Here is a 14,830-nt window from a genome sequence, read left to right on the forward strand (position 1 = left end):
TTGGTTGCTTCACCGTGATCATTATCTACTTTAATGATTATCAATAGTTCTCTGTCTGTCTGTGAAGCCCAGCCTAAGATGATGGTGATGGAGCTCATCCTCTCTTTTATTCTGTGTGATGACAACACCCCCCACAATCCACACAGTGAGCCACACTGTAGTGGTAGATGACCTCGAGGTCTCTCTCCCTCCTCTCATGTTCTTCTCTTTTATTCTGTGTGAGGACAACACCCCCCACAGTCCACACAGTGGGCCACACTGTAGTGGTAGATGACCTCGAGGTCTCTCTCCCTCCTCTCATGTTCTTCTCTTTTATTCTGTGTGAGGACAACACCCCCCACAGTCCACACAGTGGGCCACACTGTAGTGGTAGATGACCTCGAGGTCTCTCTCCCTCCTCTCATGTTCTGCAACAACATAAAACAGGTTAAGTTGCAAACATCTATTTACTCTGACATGAACACATCTAAAGGTATGGTGCACATGGCACAGTACATTGTAGGCTATTGATACATTGCTATAAGGCAGATAAAGATGGACCTCTAGGCCAGAGTACACTTACATAACACAACTTTTTATCACTCATCCCTGTTTTTTATTATTTGACCACTGTTTTACTGCTAGTGTTTAAGAGGCTTGTTGCTCTGAGGTTTCGTTTCTGTAACAGACAGGAGACAACATGAGGGTGTTGCCACCCTCAGTGGCAATTTTAGCGTGTAAATCTTAGTGGGGCAAACTCAACTTATTTAATTTTTTTAGATGCATGCCACTACACGGTGACAAACATTTCCCCCCAAATTGTTAGGGCCTACATAAACCTGACCCAACAGCAGAGCTTTCTTTTCAGCACCATGGAGTGAATCCTTTCCCTCAGAACTTAGCCTACTGTTCTGACTTGGTGGTGCACAAGTAGCCTAGGACACGGCAACAGATCTCCCACCAGCCTTCCAAGATCCCCCCCACAATTCTCCAAGAACTGCCCCTCAACCATCCAAGACCCCCCCCCCCCCCCCCCACACACACACACACACACAATCCCCCCCACCGGGAATGAAAAAATAATAATAATAATTCCATTTCCCACCCTCAAGACCGTCCCCCAATGCACCAACAACCAACAATATGGACAAAAGAGAAAAAAGACAAAGGAAAACAGAAAACAACAATGCAAAAAAACTAAATACATCAAGGACAACAAACATCATAACAGCAAGGCCAACTGAATATGTTTCAGTACATGTATGGCAATATTTACATGTGTGTGTGTCCGTGTATGTGTGCATTTGAATGAGAGTGTGTGTATATTGCATGTGTACAAACACCTGCATGGCATTAGCCTCAGGCAAACCTGTATTAACTGTAACAACACTGCCCCTCAGTGTCATTCAAACATACTTTTTGTTATGTTTTATTTTGACCTTATTTTTTTGAACTTTTATTTTGTCTGTTTGTTTATTGTGCTGACAGTTTTTTTTACTGACAATGCTGCTATTACAGGGTTTAGCAACAGGATGTGAAGCTGCTCTGAGGTTTCGTTTCTGCAACAGACTGGAGAGAACATGATGGTGTTGCCAATCATTATTGTTGTGCTGCAGAGTGCTGACCACAGAAGACATAAACACCAAGGATTTGTAACCACCCTATGGTTGAGGCATCTCAGAAAATCAAGGTATAACACAATTATTCTGTCAAGACTAACTATATTACATTAACTGATGGCATATTGGATGCAACAATATAACATTTACAACATCAATGAAACAGTTTGGCTTATCACAATCTTCTCTCTTGTTTGTGTTAATATAATATATCCTCTTATAACCATATCAACTCTACCTGATGTTAATAATGTCTCTCTTTTGTTCCGCATTGCTAAATAACTATTAGGTATTTTTGTACCTTTATTTTACCAGGCAAGTCAGTTAAGAACAAATTCTTATTTACAATGACAGCCTACCCCAGACAATGCTGGGCCAATTGTGTGCCACCATTTGGGACTCCCAATCATGGCCAGATGTGATACAGCCTGGATTTGAACCAGGGACTGTAGTGATGCCTCTTTCACTGAGATGCAGTGCCTTAGAATACTGTGCCACTCGGGAGCCCAAATGGCTTCTGACAAAAAAACCTTGATGACATGGACACATTTTAGTTGGGCCATACCAGTAACATTTCTCGTCTGTAAGTATGAGGAAGTTGTTATGCCATGTTTTACTGTATGTTTGGACTCATTTACAGAATCAAGAACAGGCAGTTCAAATGAAACCAAATACTGTATGAAAGATACTGTAAAAAAATAAATAAAAGACTGTATGAATACACAGTCGAATACGCTGAAAATGTGTGTTCCACTACTTCCCCTTCCCCTGAGTTTCTGTCTGACTTGTCTTGGTAATGTTCTGTACTTCTCTGGGAAAGGTACTGGTGCTCCACTGATGCCCCAACTGATACATAATATTATACCTATTACTGACTAAACAGCCTTCTCACTCTTACAAAAGGTAAAGGGTATATTTGTCCCTGATGTGCACTGTGTCATTACTGATGCATAGATATCATGTGCTTTTGTTATTGCTTTATTTTTACTTTACTTTGAGCAACATTTGCAATATTAAAATGCAATTACCCTGTTAAAAACACGAGAAACTTACAAACTGGACCAGTAACACAAGGGGTGTTCTTGATTGTGTTAGATTGGCCTCTCAAAACATGTTTGATAAACTTAACTAACCAGCCAGGTCAGCCGTGATACAAGTCAGTATTCGATGTCCATCTATAGCTGAGGACGCCGGGAGATGATGTGGAGACAATAGGATGGTTATTATATCAATATTTGCGCATAAAGGTGTTTGTTTCCACTGTCATTTCTCGCATAATTCATTTTTACCAACACAAAAAGATCCCAGTCCCATCATGTCGAACAAACAAATAATCTGTCATCATTTGTAGATAAGATCTTGCTACCATGGAAAGGAAAATACATGTATATTAGAAAAAACACCCTGATTAACTCTTTAAGTCATATCCCATTTTATCTATTTGCATTTACCTGGAGCTAACTCTACAAATAGCACTGCTGGGTGATTTGAAAAGTCATAGTCAATCAATAATATAATTTTGTATTTTTTTAACAAGGCAAGTCATTTAAGAACAAATTCTTATTGACAATGACGACCTGTCCCCAGCCAATCCCAGAAAACTCTGGGCCAATTTTGCCACGCCATATGGAACTCCCAATCATGGATAGATGTGATACTGCCTGGATTCAAACCAGGGTCTCTAGTGATGCCTCTTGCACTGAGATGCAGTGCATTAGACCACTGCACCACTCAGGAGCCCTAATAATACTCTTAGCAAAAATGTTCTTTAATTTACAATCTGTAGAAACTATGAGAATAGAAAGATAGATGGGAGTGAGTGTGGGGAGCTGAAGGATGGGAGAAATAATAAAAAAAACAAGATAACTAATGTAAAATATACTGTGTCTGTAAAATGTATATTGGTATGTATAAACTGGAAGTAAAAGCATAAGTATGGCTGTCCATGAGTTTACTCCAATTAGGGGAGGGATGATAGGGTTAGGGGAAAATAATAAAGGAAAAAATATATATTTACCCCCAAATATATGGGGGATTGGAGATAATGCAGACAAGTACATTGATAGAAGCCACAATCTATCTGCAATATTAAACCTGATGTACCCCCTAAAAAAAACATAAATATTTATTTAATTTAACTTCTTTCCTGTGGACTGGTGCTCCTGTCCCGTCCAAAACTTGACTCTAGAAACTCACTCAATTCCTGCCAGAATCCCACGGAAACCACAAGATCCGCGGGAGTAATGTTCAAGTGTCAACCTCTACTCCATAGCCTCACAACCTGTCTAATGAATGCTGTTCCCGATGGCTTTAAGCTTCCATCATTTCTTTTCATCCATTTCAGATAAGTAGCTGTTGGTCTCCTGAAAAGTGGTATTGTAAAGTAGAATAAACTGAAGAAAAAAATTTCAAGCAGCACTACCCATTTTCCCTGCATGCTGGGAAAATTTAAGGTAAGTTAAAAAATTAAGCACGTTAAGTTAACAACTAAACTTTATTACAATATTTTGAAAAACAGCTTAACACAAATGAAAGTCTGTAGAAATGTGTTTCATTTATATACACTGCTCAAAAAAATAAAGGGAACACTTAAACAACACAATGTAACTCCAAGTCAATCACACTTCTGTGAAATCAAACTGTCCACTTAGGAAGCAACACTGATTGACAATACATTTCACATGCTGTTGTGCAAATGGAATAGACAACAGGTGGAAATTATAGGCAATTAGCAAGACACCCCCAATAAAGGAGTGGTTCTGCAGGTGGGGACCACTTCTCAGTTCCTATGCTTCCTGGCTGATGTTTTGGTCACTTTTGAATGCTGGCGGTGCTTTTACTCTAGTGGTAGCATGAGACGGAGTCTACAACCCACACAAGTGGCTCAGGTTGTGCAGCTCATCCAGGATGGCACATCAATGCGAGCTGTGGCAAGAAGGTTTGCTGTGTCTGTCAGCGTAGTGTCCAGAGCATGGAGGCGCTACCAGGAGACAGGCCAGTACATCAGGAGATGTGGAGGAGGCCGTAGGAGGGCAACAACCCAGCAGCAGGACCGCTACCTCCGCCTTTGTGCAAGGAGGAGCAGGAGAAGCACTGCCAGAGCCCTGCAAAATGACCTCCAGCAGGCCACAAATGTGCATGTTTCTGCTCAAACGGTCAGAAACAGACTCCATGAGGGTGGTATGAGGGCCCGACGTCCACAGGTGGGGGATGTGCTTACAGCCCAACATCGTGCAGGACGTTTGGCATTTGCCAGAGAACACCAAGATTGGCAAATTCACCACTGGCGCCCTGTGCTCTTCACAGATGAAAGCAGGTTCACACTGAGCACGTGACAGACGTGACAGTCTGGAGATGCCGTGGAGAACGTTCTGCTGCCTGCAACATCCTCCAGCATGACCGGTTTGGCGGTGGGTCAGTCATGGTGTGGGGTGGCATTTTTGGGGGGGGCGGTTGGCCCTGGGTTCCTCCTAATGAAGACAATGCTAGACCTCATGTGGCTGGAGTGTGTCAGCAGTTCCTGCAAGAGGAAGGCATTGATGCTATGGACTGGCCCGCCCGTTCCCCAGACCTGAATCCAATTGAGCACATCTGGGACATCATGTCTCGCTCCATCCATCCACCAACGCCACGTTGCACCACAGACTGTCCAGGAGTTGGCGGATGCTTTAGTCCAGGTCTGGGAGGAGATCCCTCAGGAGACCATCCGCCACCTCATCAGGAGCATGCCCAGGCGTTGTAGGGAGGTCATACAGGCACGTGGAGGCCACACACACACTACTGAGCCTAATTTTGACTTGTTTTAAGGACATTACATCAAAGTTGGATCAGCCTGTAGTGTGGTTTTCCACTTTAATTTTGACTGTGACTCCAAATCCAGACCTCCATGGGTTGATAAATTGGATTTCCATTGATTATTTTTGTGTGATTTTGTTGTCAGCACATTCAACTATGTAAAGAAAAAAGTATTTAATAAGATTATTTCTTTCATTCAGATCTAGGATATGTTGTTTAAGTGTTCCCTTTATTTTTTTGAGCAGTATATATATATACAGTGAGGGGGAAAAAGTATTTGATCTCCTGCTGATTATGTACGTTTGCCCACTGACAAAGAAATTATCAGTCTATAATTTTAATGGTATGTTTATTTGAACAGTGAGAGACAGAATAACAACAAAAAAATCCAGAAAAATGCATGTCAAAAATGTTATAAATAGATTTGCATTTTAATGAGGGAAATAAGTATTTGACCCCCTCTCAATCAGAAAGATTTTTGGCTCCCAGGTGTCTTTTATACAGGTAACGAGCTGAGATTAGGAGCACACTCTTAAAGGGAGTGCTCCTAATCTCAGTTTGTTACCTGTATAAAAGACACCTGTCCACAGAAGCAATCAGTCAATCAGATTCCAAACTCTCCACCATGGCCAAGACCAAAGAGCTCTCCAAGGATGTCAGGGACAAGATTGTAGACCTACACAAGGCTGGAATGGGCTACAAGACCATTGCCAAGCAGCTTGGTGAGAAGGTGACAACAGTTGGTGTGATTATTCGCAAATGGAAGAAACACAAAAGAACTGTCAATCTCCCTTGGCCTAGGGCTCCATGCAAAATCTCACCTCGTGGAGTTGCAATGATCATGAGAATGGTGAGGAATCAGCCCAGAACTACACTGGACTGAAGGACTGAAATTCTGCAGCGCCCGCAAGGTCCCCCTGCTCAAGAAAGCACATATACATGCCCGTCTGAAGTTTGCCAATGAACATCTGAATGATTCAGAGGACAACTGGGTGAAAGTGTTGTGGTCAGATGAGACCAAAATGGAGCTCTTTGGCATCAACTCAACTCGCCGTGTTTGGAGGAGGAGGAATGCTGCCTATGACCCCAAGAACACCATCCCCACCGTCAAACATGGAGGTGGAAACATTATGCTTTGGGGGTGTTTTTCTGCTAAGGGGACAGGACAACTTCACCGCATCAAAGGGACGATGGACGGGGCCATGTACCGTCAAATCCTGGGTGAGAACCTCCTTCCCTCAGCCAGGGCATTGAAAATGGGTCGTGGATGGGTGTTCCAGCATGACAATGACCCAAAACACACAACCAAGGCAACAAAGGAGTAGCTCAAGAAGATGCACATTAAGGTCCTGGAGTGGCCTAGCCAGTCTCCAGACCTTAATCCCATAGAAAATCTGTGGAGGGAGCTGAAGGTTTGAGTTGCCAAACATCAGCCTCAAAAGCATAATGACCTGGAGAAGATCTGCAAAGAGGTGTGGGACAAAATCCCTCCTGAGATGTGTGCAAACCTGGTGGCCAACTACAAGAAACGTCTGACCTCTGTGATTGCCAACAAGGGTTTTGCCACCAAGTACTAAGTCATGTTTTGCAGAGGGGTCAAATACTTATTTCCCTCATTAAAATGGAAATCAATTTATAACATTTTTGACATGTTTTTCTGTTATTCTGTCTCTCACTGTTCATATAAACCTACCATTAAAATTATAGACTGATAATTTCTTTGTCAGTGGGCAAACGTACAAAATCAGCAGGAGATCAAATACTTTTTCCCCCCACTGTATACAGTTGAAGTCGGAAGTTTACATACACCTTAGCCAAATACATTTAAAGTCCGTTTTTCACAATTCCTGACATTTAATCCAAGTAAAAATTCCATGTCTTAGGTCAGTTAGGACCACCACTTTATTTAAAGAATGTGAAGTGTCAGAATAATAGTAGAGAGAATTATTTATTTCAGCTTTTATTTCTTTCATCACATTCCCAGTGGGTCAGACGTTTACATACACTCAATTAGTATCTGGTAGCATTGACTTTCAATTGTTTGACTTGGGTCAAAGTTTCGGGAAGCCTTCCACAAGCTTCCCACAATAAGTTGGGTGAATTTTGGCCCATTCCTCCTGACAGCTGGTTTAACTGAGTCAAGTTTGTAGGCCTCCTGGCTCGCACACGCTTTTTCAGTTCTTTTCTATAGGTTTGAGGTTGTGATGGCCACTCCAATTTGCCACAACTTTGGAAGTATGCTTGGGGTCATTGTCCATTTGGAAGACCCATTTGTGACCAAGCTTTAACTTCCTGACTGATGTCTTGAGATGTTGCTTCAATGTATCCACATAATTTTCTTCCCTCATGATGCCATCTATTTTTTGAAGTGCACCAGACCCTACTGTGGCAAAGCACCCCCACAACATGATGCTGCCACCGCCGTTCTTCAAGGTTGGGATGGTGTTCTTCGGCTTGCAAGCCTCCCTCTTTAACCTCCAAACATAATGATGGTCATTATGGCCAAACAGTTCTATTTTATCAGACCAGAGGACATTTCTCCAAAAAGTACGATCTTTGTCCCCATGTGCAGTTGCAAACCGTAGTCTGGCTTTTTATGGCGGTTTTGGAAAAATGGATTCTTCCTTGCTGAGCGGCCTTTCAGGTTATGTCGATATAGGACTTGTTCGTTCTACTGTGGATATAGATAATTTTGTACCTGTTTCCTGCAGCATCTTCACAAGGTTCTTTGCGGTTGTTCTGGGATTGATTTGCACATTTCGCACCAAAGTACGTTAATCTCTAGGAGACAGAACACGTCTCCTTCCTGAGCGGTACGACGGCTGCGTGGTCCCATGGTGTTTATACTTGCGTACTATTGTTTGTACAGATGAACGTGGTACCTTCAGATGTTTGGAAATTGCTCCCAAGGATGAACCAGACTTGTGGAGGTCTACTATTTTTTTCTGAGGTCTTGGCTGATTTCTTTTGATTTTCCCATGATGCCAAGCAAAGAGGCACTGAGTTTGAAGGTAGGCCTTGAAATACATCCACAGGTACATGTAAGATTAGAGGTACACTTCCAATTGACTGAAATGGTTTCAATTAGCCTATCAGAAGCTTCCAAAGCCATCACATAATTTTATGGAATTTTCCAAACTGTTTAAAGGCACAGTCAACTTAGTGTATGTAAACTTCTGACCCACTGGAATTGTGATACAGTGAGTTATAAGTGAAATAATCTGTCTGTAAACAATTGTTGGAAAAATGACTTGTGTCATGCACAAGGTAGATGGCCTAACCGACTTGCCAAAACTATAGTTTGTTAACAAGAAATTTGTGGAGTGGTTGAAAAATGAGTTTTAATGACTTCAACCTAAGTGTATGTAAACTTCCGACTTCAACTGTATATATATGTATATTTTTATTTTTACTCCTTTTTCATGATATCCAATTGGTAGTTACAATCTTGTCCCATCGTTGCAACCCCCGTACGGACACGGGAGAGGCGAAGGTCAACAGCCACGCGCCCTCTGAAACTCAACCCTGCCAAGACGCACTACTTCTTGACACACTGCTTGCTTAACCCGGAAGTTAGCCACACCAATGTGTTGGAGGAAACTCCTTACAACTGCGTGCATGCCCTCAGCCTGCCACAAGGAGTCGCTAGAGCGCAAAGGACATCCGGCCAGCCAAACCCTCCCCTAACCCTGACGATGCTGGGCCAATTGTGAGCCTCCTCATGGGTCTCCCGGTCGCGGCCGACTGCAACACAGCCTGGGATCAAACCCGGGTCTGTAGTGACGCCTCAAGCACTGTGATACAGTGCCTTAGACCGCTGCACCAGTCGGGAGGCAACACTGCAAATTCTACTTACAATCACATTTGGCCGTTTGACAAGTTATTGTCTTGCTAAGTTTGTACAGCAAAGTGTAATTTTAACTCTGGAAATAAATCTACATGTTAACTACTACAGTTCCAAAAGCCTAAAGGGAGTTTAGTGAAATACATTTTTTGATAGTTGTTTCCTTGCCCTGAAGCAATATGTGGATTTGAAGTCTGACTGCAGTTTCATTCAACTAGCCAATGCAAACAAATAGCAGTTGGCACTACTTTCAAGTCAGCCTCTCATGTTTACCAAAATGTCATTCCAAAATCATCGCAAAATAATTTAAAAAGTCATTGAGTTAAAATCAATTTAGGAGATGATTTGGACATGAAATTTTAAACATGGCGTAAATTGCCTTTTTTTGGTCCCAAAATGCTTATAAGCATTTGTTGGAATTGGCTAGTTAATCACAATGAGTGTGGATTGCAGTCACCCCTTGTCCATGGACTGCTTTTAAAATAAGGAAACAAATATCTAAATATGTAATTTGCTGAAGTAACTATTTTAATAATATCTACAATTATCTCACAAATGCACTCCTTTTTAAAAATCATAGCAAATATACAGTGCAATCGGAAAGTATTCAGACCATGACTTTTTCCATATTTTGTTACGTTACAGATTTATTCTAAAATGGATGAAATCATTTTCCCCCTAATCAATCAACACACAATACCCTATAATGACAAAACAAAAACAGGTTTTTAGAAATGTTTGCAAAAAAATAAATAAACTGAAATGTCACATTTACATAAGTATTCAGACCCTTTACTCAGTACTTTGTTGAATCACCTTTGGCAGTGATTACAGCCTCAAGTCTTCTTGGGTATGGCGCTACAAGCTTGGCACACCTGTATTTGGGGAGTTTCTCCCATTCTTCTCTGCAGATCCTCTCAAGCTCTGTCAGGTTGGATGGGGACCGTCAGTACACAGCTATTTTCATGTCTCTCCAGAGATGTTCGATTGGGTTCAAGTCCGGGCTCTGACTGGGCCACTCAAGGACATTCAGAGACTTGTCCCGAAGCCACTCCTACGTTGTCTTGGCTGTGTGCTTAGGGTCGTTGTTCTGTTGGAAGGTGAACCCATTGCCCCAGCCTGAGGTCCTGAGCGCTCTGGAGCAGGTTTTCATCAAGGATCACTCTATGCTTTGCTCCATTCATCTTTCCCTCGATCTGGACTAATCTCAGAGTCCCTGCCACTGAAAAACATCCCCACAGCATGATGCTGCCACCACCATGCTTCACCGTAGGGACGGTGTCAGATCTCCTCCAGACGTGACGCTTGGCAGTCGGGCCAAAGAGTCCAGTCTTGGTTTCATCAGACTAGAGAATCTTGTTTCTCATGGTCGGAGAGTCCTTTAGATGCCTTTTGGCAAACTCCAAGTGGACTGTCATGTGCTGTTTACTGGGGAGTGGCTTGCGTCTGGTCACTCTACCATATAAAGGCCTGATTGGTACAGTGCTGCAGAGATGGTTGTCCTTCTGGAAGGTACTCCCATCTCCACAGAGGAACTCTGGAGCTCTGTCAGTGACCATCGGGTTCTTGGTCACCTCCCTGAACAAGGCCCTTCTCCCCCGATTGCTCAGTTTGGCCGGGTAGCCAGCTCTAGGAAGAGTCTTGGTGGTTACAAACGTCTTCCATTTAAGAATGATGGAGGCCACTGTGTTATTGGGGACCATCAACGCTGCAGAAATTGTTTGGTACCCTTCCCAAGATCTTTGCTTCGACACAATGCTGTCTCAGAGCTCTGGGGACAATTCCTTCGACCTCATGGCTTGGTTTTTGCTCTGACATGCACTGTCAAATGTGTGACCTGATGTAGACTGGTGTGTGCCTTTCCAAATCATGTCCAATCAATTGAATTTACCACAGGTGGACTCCAATCAAGTTGTAGAAACATCTCAAGGATTATCAATGGAAACAGGATGCACATGAGCTCAATTTTGTGTCTCATAGCAAAGGGTCTGAATACTTATGTAAATAAGGTGTCTGCTTTTTATTTTGAATAAATGTGCAAACATTTCTAAAAAACTGTTTTTTTACTTTGTCATTATGGGGTATTGTGTGTAGATTGATGAGGAAAATGTTTAATGTAATCTATTTTAGAATAAGGCTGTAACGTAACACATTGTGGAAAAAGTGAAGGTGTCTGAATACTTTCCCAATGCATGGTATATAACTATTTTTCTGTATCATAATTGATCACAATTCACACACTAACCGTCTTTTAGACGTGAACTGCCCCTGTAAATAGAAAAACGAATCTTTAACAAACTAATCTAATATTAAGATGGTATTAATAGTAATAATAAGATGATTAATATTGTCATTTTCAGTATTGATTTCTACTTACAGAGCTGCTCACTGAAGCCAATCAAATTCATGACTGAGAGTTGATGTGTTTAAGGGTGGGGCATGTAGCCAGGTTACCAGTCTGTTTAGCTAACATTCCACTTCCTGTACTCTGTGTCATATGTTTAGCACAGAGTGGAATGATAGCAAAACAGACTGGTACCAAGACTGGTATGTCAGATTTTGACAAAGTGGTATACATTTTTTATAGCAGGTTAGCTATCTTCGTCCTCCTAACGTAGTCATCACTGCTAGCTAGCTAGTCAACACTGCTAGCTAGCCAACCAGCCAACTTCCACCGACTAGCAGCACTGTAGAATCTATTACATTACAACGGAACGACTTGACTAGTGTAGTGTTAGTGAGCCAGCTACATAGTTGTCTTTGCATCTAAGATAATTGTGTAGTTTAGAGTAATTATTAGTAACTAGCCAGCCGCGACGCCAGACGTAGTCAACACACCTAGTCATCATTAACCCACTGCTAGCTAGCTAGCCAACAGCTAGCCAAAGGTTACCGACTAGCAGCGCGGTAGATACTAATACTTTACAACGGAACGATTTTACTAGTGCAGTGTTGGCTAGCTAGCTACATAGTTGTCTTTGTCATAGCTTGATAATTGTGTAGTTTAGTAATTACCGAGGTTAGCTAGCCAGCTATTGCCGTCCCCCGCGACGCCATTTTTCCAAACCCAGCCAACTGTTACCGACGAGTAACACTGTAGAAACTAAATACATTACAAAGGAACGTCTTGATTAGTGTTATGTTAGCTAGCTACAAAGTTGCTTTTGTATCATGACAAGGTGTAGTACTGAAACTATCGAGGTCACCTAGCCAGCTACAACTAGCCAGCTACACGTTCAAACAAAGTCAACAACGCAGCCACTGCTAGCTAGCCTACTCCACCAGCCAGCAGTACTGTATCATTTCTCATTTTAGTCAATAAGATTTTTTGCAACGTAAGCTTAACTTTCTGAACATTCGAGACGTGTAGTCCACTTGTCATTCCAATCTCCTTTGCATTAGCGTAGCCTCTTCTGTAGCTTGTCAACTATGTGTATGTCTATCCCTGTTCTCTCCCCTCTGCACAGGCCATACAAACGCTCCACACCGCGTGGCCGCTGCCACTCTAACCTGGTGGTCCCAGCGCGCACGACCCACGTGGAGTTCCAGGTCTCCGGCAGCCTCTGGAACTGCCGGTCTGCGGCCAACAAGGCTGAGTTCATCTCAGCCTATGCTACCCTCCAGTCCCTAGACTTCCTGGCGCTGACGGAAACATGGATCACCACAGATAACACTGCTACTCCTACTGCTCTCTCCTCGTCTGCCCACGTGTTCTCGCATACCCCTAGAGCATCAAGCCAGCGGGGTGGTGGCACTGGAATCCTCATCTCTCCCAAGTGGACATTCTCTCTTTCTCCCCTGACCCATCTGTCTATCTCCTCATTTGAATTCCATGCTGTCACAGTTACCAGCCCTTTCAAGCTTAACATCCTCATCATTTATCGCCCTCCAGGTTCCCTTGGAGAGTTCATCAATGAGCTTGACGCCTTGATAAGCTCCTTTTCTGAGGATGGCTCACCTCTCACAGTTCTGGGTGACTTTAACCTCCCCACGTCTACCTTCGACTCATTCCTCTCTGCCTCCTTCTTTCCACTCCTCTCCTCTTTTGACCTCACCCTCTCACCTTCCCCCCCTACTCACAAGGCAGGCAATAAGCTTGACCTCATCTTTACTAGATGCTGTTCTTCCACTAATCTCATTGCAACTCCCCTCCAAGTCTCCGACCACTACCTTGTATCCTTTTCCCTCTCGCTCTCATCAAAAACTTCTCACTCTGCCCCTACTCGGATGGTATTGCGCCGTCCCAACCTTCGCTCTCTCTCTCCCGCTACTCTCTCCTCTTCCATCCTATCATCTCTTCCCTCTGCTCAAACCTTCTCCAACCTATCTCCTGATTCTGCCTCCTCAACCCTCCTCTCCTCCCTCTCTGCATCCTTTGATTTTCTCTGTCCCCTATCCTCCAGGCCGGCTCGGTCCTCCCCTCCTGCTCCGTGGCTCGACGACTCACTGCGAGCTCACAGAACAGGGCTCCGGGCAGCCGAGCGGAAATGGAGGAAAACTCGCCTCCCTGCGGACCTGGCATCCTTTCACTCCCTCCTCTCTACATTTTCCTCTTCTGTCTCTGCTGCTAAAGCCACTTTCTACCACTCTAAATTCCAAGCATCTGCCTCTAACCCTAGGAAGCTTTTTGTTACCTTCTCCTCCCTCCTGAATCCTCCTCCCCCTCCCCCCCCTCCTCCCTCACTGCGGATGACTTCGTCAACCATTTTGAAAAGAAGGTTGACGACATCCGATCCTCGTTTGCTAAGTCAAGCGACAAAAAAAAAAAAAAAAATGTCCTTGGCCAGCTCTCCTGCTATCTCTCTCAGAACGACCTTCTTGATCCTAATCAGTCAGGTTTCAAGACTGGGCATTCAACTGAGACTGCTCTTCTCTGTGTCACGGAGGCTCTCCACACTGCTAAAGCTAACTCTCTCTCCTCTGCTCTCATCCTTCTAGACCTATCTGCTGCCTTTGATACTGTGAACCATCAGATCCTCCTCTCCACCCTCTCCGAGCTGGGCATCTCCGGCGCGGCCCACGCTTGGATTGCGTCCTACCTGACAGGTCGCTCCTACCAGGTGGCGTGGCGAGAATCTGTCTCCGCACCACGTGCTCTCACCACTGGTGTCCCCCAGGGCTCTGTTCTAGGCCCTCTCCTATTCTCGCTATACACCAAGTCACTTGGCTCTGTCATATCCTCACACGGTCTCTCCTATCATTGCTATGCAGACGACACACAATTAATCTTCTCCTTTCCCCCTTCTGACAACCAGGTGGCGAATCGCATCTCTGCATGTCTGGCAGACATATCAGTGTGGATGACGGATCACCACCTCAAGCTGAACCTCGGCAAGACGGAGCTGCTCTTCCTCCCGGGGAAGGACTGCCCGTTCCATGATCTCGCCATCACGGTTGACAACTCCCTTGTGTCCTCCTCCCAGAGTGCTAAGAACCTTGGCGTGATCCTGGACAACACCCTGTCGTTCTCCACTAACATCAAGGCGGTGACCCGATCCTGTAGGTTCATGCTCTACAACATTCGCAGAGTACGACCCTGCCTCACACAGGAAGCGGCGCAGGTCCTAATCCAGGCACTTGTCATCTCCCGTCT

Source organism: Salmo trutta, chromosome 1, assembly GCF_901001165.1.
Source record: "Salmo trutta chromosome 1, fSalTru1.1, whole genome shotgun sequence".
NCBI classification, from domain to species: domain Eukaryota; kingdom Metazoa; phylum Chordata; class Actinopteri; order Salmoniformes; family Salmonidae; genus Salmo; species Salmo trutta.